Below are 6,787 nucleotides of genomic sequence, written 5' to 3' on the forward strand. Positions count from 1 at the left end.
TTGGAGTAACACATGACTGGAAAGGTTTGCAGATCCACAAACATAGATGTGCACTGCCTCAAAATAAAAAGAAGTGAACAAAAGAAGGCTCACTAGGGGGGCATTGCTGAAAAAATGTGAACTTTGTAACCAGAGGTTCAACTGAATAGAATCTGAATCACATGCACCACAATGCCTATGCAGCTTCAACTTAAGGTGGCTCCCAGCCTGGCTTTTTACAGGCCCCAGCTGACTGCACAACCTGGCCTTTGGAAAGGCCATATAGACAGATACCTTTAGCTTCTGCACCCCTCCTTTGCACACCTGTCAACACAACCACATAGGCATTTTCCACAACAGCTTCACAGCACAAATCCTTTCTGCAGGCAGGCACCCGTGCGCAAGAAATGCACTCCGCTCCCCACAGCGGACCCATGCTCCCTCACCCTCTCGAATTTCCCCTCTGCAAGCTGCATCTGTGGATAGAACATCGCACCTAAATATTTCCATTCTGCACAATGTGCAGCATTTGCACGACCCCCTCCTGACAGCACCACACACAGAGGGATAATTCCCACACACAGCTTGATGGGCACCCCACTCCCCAATATATATATATCAGATCTGCATCAGAGGGAATGGCCTATGCTATATATATATATATATATATATATATATATATATATATATATGTAACAACCTTCATGTGCCATTCCCTCTGATGCAGATCTGATCTCGCCCCCCCCAACCCCAAAAAACACCCACCTTGCGCCCAGCTACACAGGCAGGCCCAATCCCAGCCTGATCGTTCTCCACCAGCAGCATCCTTTATTAAGAGACCCTTCTTCAAAGACAACTCTGCCCCTCTCAACTTGGCTGCGACTATATGTGTGTGTCTGTTGGTTGTGGAGGCGGGGTGGGGGTGGGGGTTAAAGACCCACCGGAGGAGGGAGAGAAAGCTCTCTATGTCACCCCCACGAAAAAAGCCTCCCTCGCCGTCTCATCCTGTCTCTGCCTGTTTTGCCCCCCCCTTTCCCGGACGAGCCACGCGGCTCTTGCTGTCCCTGTGAAGATGATGGGGGGCGATGGAGCAAGAAAGAGGCATGCGCGGGTGGGGTGGGGTGGGGTGGGGTGAGAGAGGGTGGGGTGGGGCGGCTTCACGGGCAACCCACGGAGCCCACCTCTTGGTGTTTTTCTCCTGCGCTGCACGATAGTTCGCTTTCAGATCCAGGAGGACTTTTAAGGGTCTCTGACGCGGTTCTCTCCTCGCTCCTTACACTTGGCGTGCACTCGGCAGCCGGTTGTTGAGGAATGTGGGGCAGGAAGTTTGGGAAGCATGGCCTCTTTCCCTAGCATGGTCCTCCAGCTGCGCAGCCAGGCAGGGAGGTGGGTGGGTGGTGGACTCTCCTCCTCCTCCCTCAGCAGCGCTCTAGGATTGCAGAGGCGAAGAAGCTCTTCTCTCCCCGGATTCCAATTCTCCTTCCAGGACACTCAGCTTGCCGCCCGGCCCTGGTTCCTCGCGCCACTGGCGCCACAGGGTAGAGACGTGCCTGGGCAGAGGAATATTCCCTTTGAAATAAGGGAAATTTAAGGGATATAAAAAATCAGGGATAGCAGCGGGAAACGGCTTGGAATAAGGGAGTTCCCTGCAAAAAAGGGAGACTTGACAGCTGTGAGTTGCACATACTCAAATTTACATAATTAGGCCACTTCCTGGCTTTGATAGCAGTTGGATGTAGCCCATTTCCTCAACCAATTTTCTTCTGTTGTGCAGAATCTCCAGGAAAACGAGTAGCAGTAATGAGAGGCAATATGTTACCTGTGGAGACAATCTCTGTGTAGTTTCTACTGACTTTATCTCTTTACCATCTGCTGAGCTCTGATCCCTTTACACCACTCCTTCAAGCCTTCCTACAGTTACAGAAGCAACCCTGAAGCTGAAGTATTCATGGTGGAATAGAGGAAGCAAAGCGTGAGGCTATAAACATCCATCCAGGTCACTTCCCAAACCGAATGGGTATGATTTATTTATATATTGGAAAGGTTTATGCCCACCACCTTTCAATCAAAAGATCTCCAAAGCGGCTTTTCATTATAGGTGCGGTGGTTATGTCAATGCTTTATTGGGTGCCAGAGAAAAGTTCTTAAATCCACGCATAAACTGTGGGTATAGTGTAATGTCTCAGCACATTCCTTTTCCTCCTGGGGCTGTGAGCAGCTCAGACATATTTCCCCTTTCCTCAGTATTAAGCCTGAGATGAAATTACTCACAGGTTTTCACACACTTTCAGTAGTGTCTTAAAAAATACCTTCCCTTTTCTGGATCTTTCACACGTAGATTTATTTCTCTTTTTTTGGTACACAAACTGGATGAAATTTTGATGAAAAATGCCCTCTCAGGGATATTTCAGCCCTATGTCCCTGAATGCTCAGCTTTCATTTTGAAAAGTAAGCCTCTAGAAGGGACATTGTAAGCTATTCTGACAGGGGTACTTACAAAAGTGAGAACACCTGTTAGAATGATCCCAAGCAGGATCAAGATGAATAGAGCCCTTGATCCCATAGGCAAAGTACCATGTACCATTTGCAGACCTCGATTTCCACTGAAACCACTGCCTCCCATCCTAGTGGGCTTTAAAAAGTATTCATTAGCAACATATTGATTAGTAGAAGCCGTCATGCTCCCAGAATGAATGAATGAAGGAGAATAAATGCTCCCAGAGAAATTGCATCTCTCTCTTTTTTACTGGATTAACTGTTTTAGTGGATTGTGGGAATGCTGTGGACTTGATGGCATGCAAGCCCCCTTCCACTCTACTTCTGTTACTTGGTTATTATAATTGTGTTGCTGCAGAAAGACAGAAGTGGAACAAGACCTGCAATTTAAGGGGAGTCTGTGCAAAGAACACGAAGGAGAATAAAGTTGTGGTGGCCATCAGCTTGGATGGCTTTCAAAGAAGATAAGACAAATGGAAAGGGGAGAAGGTTATGACTGAATCCTAGCCATGATGACAGTGGTCTACTTCCACTAATTACTGGGCATTACTGGGAATCTTAAGTGGGGTGAGTGATGTTGTGCAGCAATCAGGTCCTGCTTGAAAGCCTCCCATAAGGACCTCCTTGGCCACAGGATGCTGGACTAGATGGGCATTTAGTGCATTTGAATATTGCATACAGATCTCCATGTGGGGTGGGGGAATGGGCACACTGGAGCTCATTTTAAATCAGTGGGATATAGTTAATCGTCATTAACTTCAGTCTGATTGATTTCCGTGAGATTTAAGGGCAATTAATTTTCTCTGGATTAAGGCCAGTGTGTTGAAAGGGAAAGGGAAGTGTTTCTGTTTGTGCTTCTTGGGAAATATTTGATTGGAGAATGATGCAAGCTCCTCTTTCGTTTGAAACTTCTGCACCTCCCTGCAGGGAAAACGAGTTACCCTCACTTCAGATAGAGCATAGGATAGAGTAGAAAAGTGCATGCTGCTGTAATGGTACACCAGGAATTCAGACCAGGCGGAGGAATGTGTTATCCCTCAAATGACACCGTTTAGGTAGTATCCATACCCTCCATCACTGAACTTGATGAGACTTGCAAGTGTTTTGTTCTAAGTTATGCATTCCTTTGCATGAATTTATTGCTCTAATTTTCAACAAAGAGCCATGCAACAGGGGGGAAAGGAGGAAAGGCATAGCAAATGTGGACCATAGTCACTGAACAATAGTTTCAAGATCCTGTAGCATTCAAAGTCAGTCACCATTTATATGTGCTGTTAAAAAAGCATAGCTGTACATGCTAGTGAAATCGGGCCACCTGTAGAGAAGCATGCGGTGTTCCTCACACCACCTGTAGACCCCCCTCCTAATGTAATTGTAGTGTGAAGCATCACTTCTCAAGGTGTTCCCAGACCAAGGGTTCATACAGCAGTCTTGGCTAGAGTATGGTCAGTGTGATGGGCACAGTTCAAAAGAGTGAACTGTCCTAGCAAAGTCCTAGGCTACTGCTCTTCTATTTGTTATAGTACTACAACTGTTAAACAGGCATGGAAGAAGCTGTGCTCTAGATGAAACCTTATAGAACTTGATAGTAAAATTACAATGGAATGGATCTGTTATTTGCCAATTTTATGCTTTGACCATCTGAAATCACAAGTTCTTTCCCTGTCTCATACTAGAATTATTAAAGAGTCATTTGCATACAAAAAGTGAATCTTTTTTTTAATAAAAAATGCATATTTTATATAACAAGGGTGCACAAAATACAATTAAAATGTGGACTTTTGTGCACACTGGAAAAATTCCACTAAAACAGGATGGAATGAAGCTACTGAAGTTGAAATGCATGTAATTAGGCTAAGACCATCCATACTTAGAGTTCAAGCACAAAAGCTTTACAGAAGGCCCTTAGAGTCAAGTTAACAGCTAAATATTTCAGTGTACCTGGTGCAAAAGTCACAAATCTGAGGGTATGACTTTATAGTCCTGTGACTCCCCTCAACCACCACCACCACAGATAAAGAGTTCTGTTTTAGGGGTCATGCCAGATATTTTTCAAAATCTATTACCTGGTTTCAACATACAAAGAATACATTCATTTTGAAGACATTTTTACTAATTAATAGGTAGACCTATTTAAGATACAAAAGGTCAACAGTGGATTTCTGTATATTTACTCATGCATTTAAATAATTAAGAACCATCTGATTTTTAGAAGGGTAAGAAATGTTTTGCTAGAAAATTAAGCAATCGTATTTAAAATAGAATCCGACTTTGCTAGGATTCCTGAACTTCACTTTCTGACCGGTGATAAGCAGATGTTTTATGGATGTGACCAGTTTAAACAACAAAAAGAAAAACACACAACTCTATTATGTAGTGAACAGGCAGAATTTATTAGACAAGATAAGCAAGGTAATTTTCAGCAGCTTCTGTCATACTGAGAATTTTTTATGCTTTGGGGGTATATGTAAAATTGTTTTTCTAGAAATTTATAGCACTTCACAAAGTTTTGTTACATCATCCTGCTTGTCAATAAAAACCCAATGATGTCTTATTATACAGGATTCATTTTCCAAAATTTTATTTTTTAAATGCAGCTATTCCATAACATTTGCAAAAAAGTTACTTTCAGGTATGAGTGAGACCAAGTCCAGTGGCATAAATGCTTTTCATACTCCATGATGTCAAGTTGATATTTATGTGAAACAAACACCTTTTACGTCATTACATGGGAAACAGTGCTACTGATTCAACTAGTATGCATTGCCATGCTATGCTGTTTTTGGTGTTTTTAGTTTACCCTATACATATGCAGGACCTTTTAGGTTGCACTTGTAGCAGAGTGTTGAAAGTTGAGCCTCTTTCAATAAAATGTCATCCAAAGATGTGCTGAGTCCTAAGAACACAATATCAGACCAAAGACCTATCTAGTCCAGCATCTACTTTCCCACAGTGAACTAGATTACGGGAGACCCACAAGAAAGACCCATTTGTGCTTCCCCAGGACCTGGTATTCAGCAGCATACTGCCACATACAGGACATAGTCTATAGCCACCATGACTACCAGCCATAGATAGATATTGTCCATGAATTTACCCCCTTTAAGTTTGTGCTCATCACTCCATGATGTGGAAATGAATTCCACTGTAACATTGTACTACTGTGAAGTTGTGCACTGCATCTCCCACCATTCAGCTTAATCTTCTCAATAAAGTATCAAAGCAGAAAACACTGTTCCACAGCTAATACAGTCAGAATTCAACCTTACCAGCTTGATAGTATGTATTTTTGTGGTTTCATATTGTAAACTATGCTGTGATCTTTGGATGAAGGATGGCATAGAAATTTTTAATAATAATAATACATTAGTGTATGTGATTTCTCACATTTCCCCATCCTTACCTGCCCTTCCCCACCTGCACACTGGTCAGTCCACCTAGTGTATTCATGCCCATTATTTAACACAATAAAAATGCCATGTACTAGTTAAGGGACAGGTGTTGTTACATGTAGATTTTCTGCCACAAAGTCCAGGTGCAAATTAGTTGGTGTACTAGTTGCAAAAGACCATTATGTTTTAGTTGTTATGGACATAGGCTACTTCACAGATGAACAGCAAAATGTCTGAGTACATGAGACTCTTGATGCATCCTTTGGTACTGAGTTTGTGGTAGATCATCCATTCGTCTGCAAATAAAACCCAATCCACTGAACAGAAGCAATTCTTCTCAGCTTTTGATTGAGACCCAGTAGCCCTAAATTAAGAAAGAAACAGCTCAAGAATCTCCACATTCAACTTTCACAATGTTAAGTAGAAAGGGATGAAATCTTCTAATCCACTATTATGAAAATATCTTCATTCCTCCAAAACTTCCCACAGCTCTGGGCCCCTCTGCAGTTGCAGACATGGAAAAGATAGTCATTGTTTAACATTCACCATTGTGGGATGGGAGTGGAAAAACTGACTGCAGAAGGAGTTTCTGTCTCTAAGTAGAAATAGCCAATGCATCCTCAGGCATGGGAAATATTACACACGAGGAATCTCAAACCATGCCACTGCAACTCTAAAGGACTCATGATAATACTCCTAATTGTCCTAAGACCATTTTATGGCTATTGCAATCATGATGAAGAAGAAGAAGAAGAGTTTGGATTTGATATCCCGCTTTATCACTACCCGAAGGAGTCTCAAAGCGGCTAACAATCTCCTTTCCCTTCCTCCCCCACAACAAACACTCTGTGAGGTGAGTGGGGCTGGGAGACTTCAGAGAAGTGTGACTAGCCCAAGGTCACCCAGCAGCTGCATGTGGA

This window comes from Lacerta agilis, chromosome 10, assembly GCF_009819535.1.
Source record: "Lacerta agilis isolate rLacAgi1 chromosome 10, rLacAgi1.pri, whole genome shotgun sequence".
Classification (NCBI taxonomy): domain Eukaryota; kingdom Metazoa; phylum Chordata; class Lepidosauria; order Squamata; family Lacertidae; genus Lacerta; species Lacerta agilis.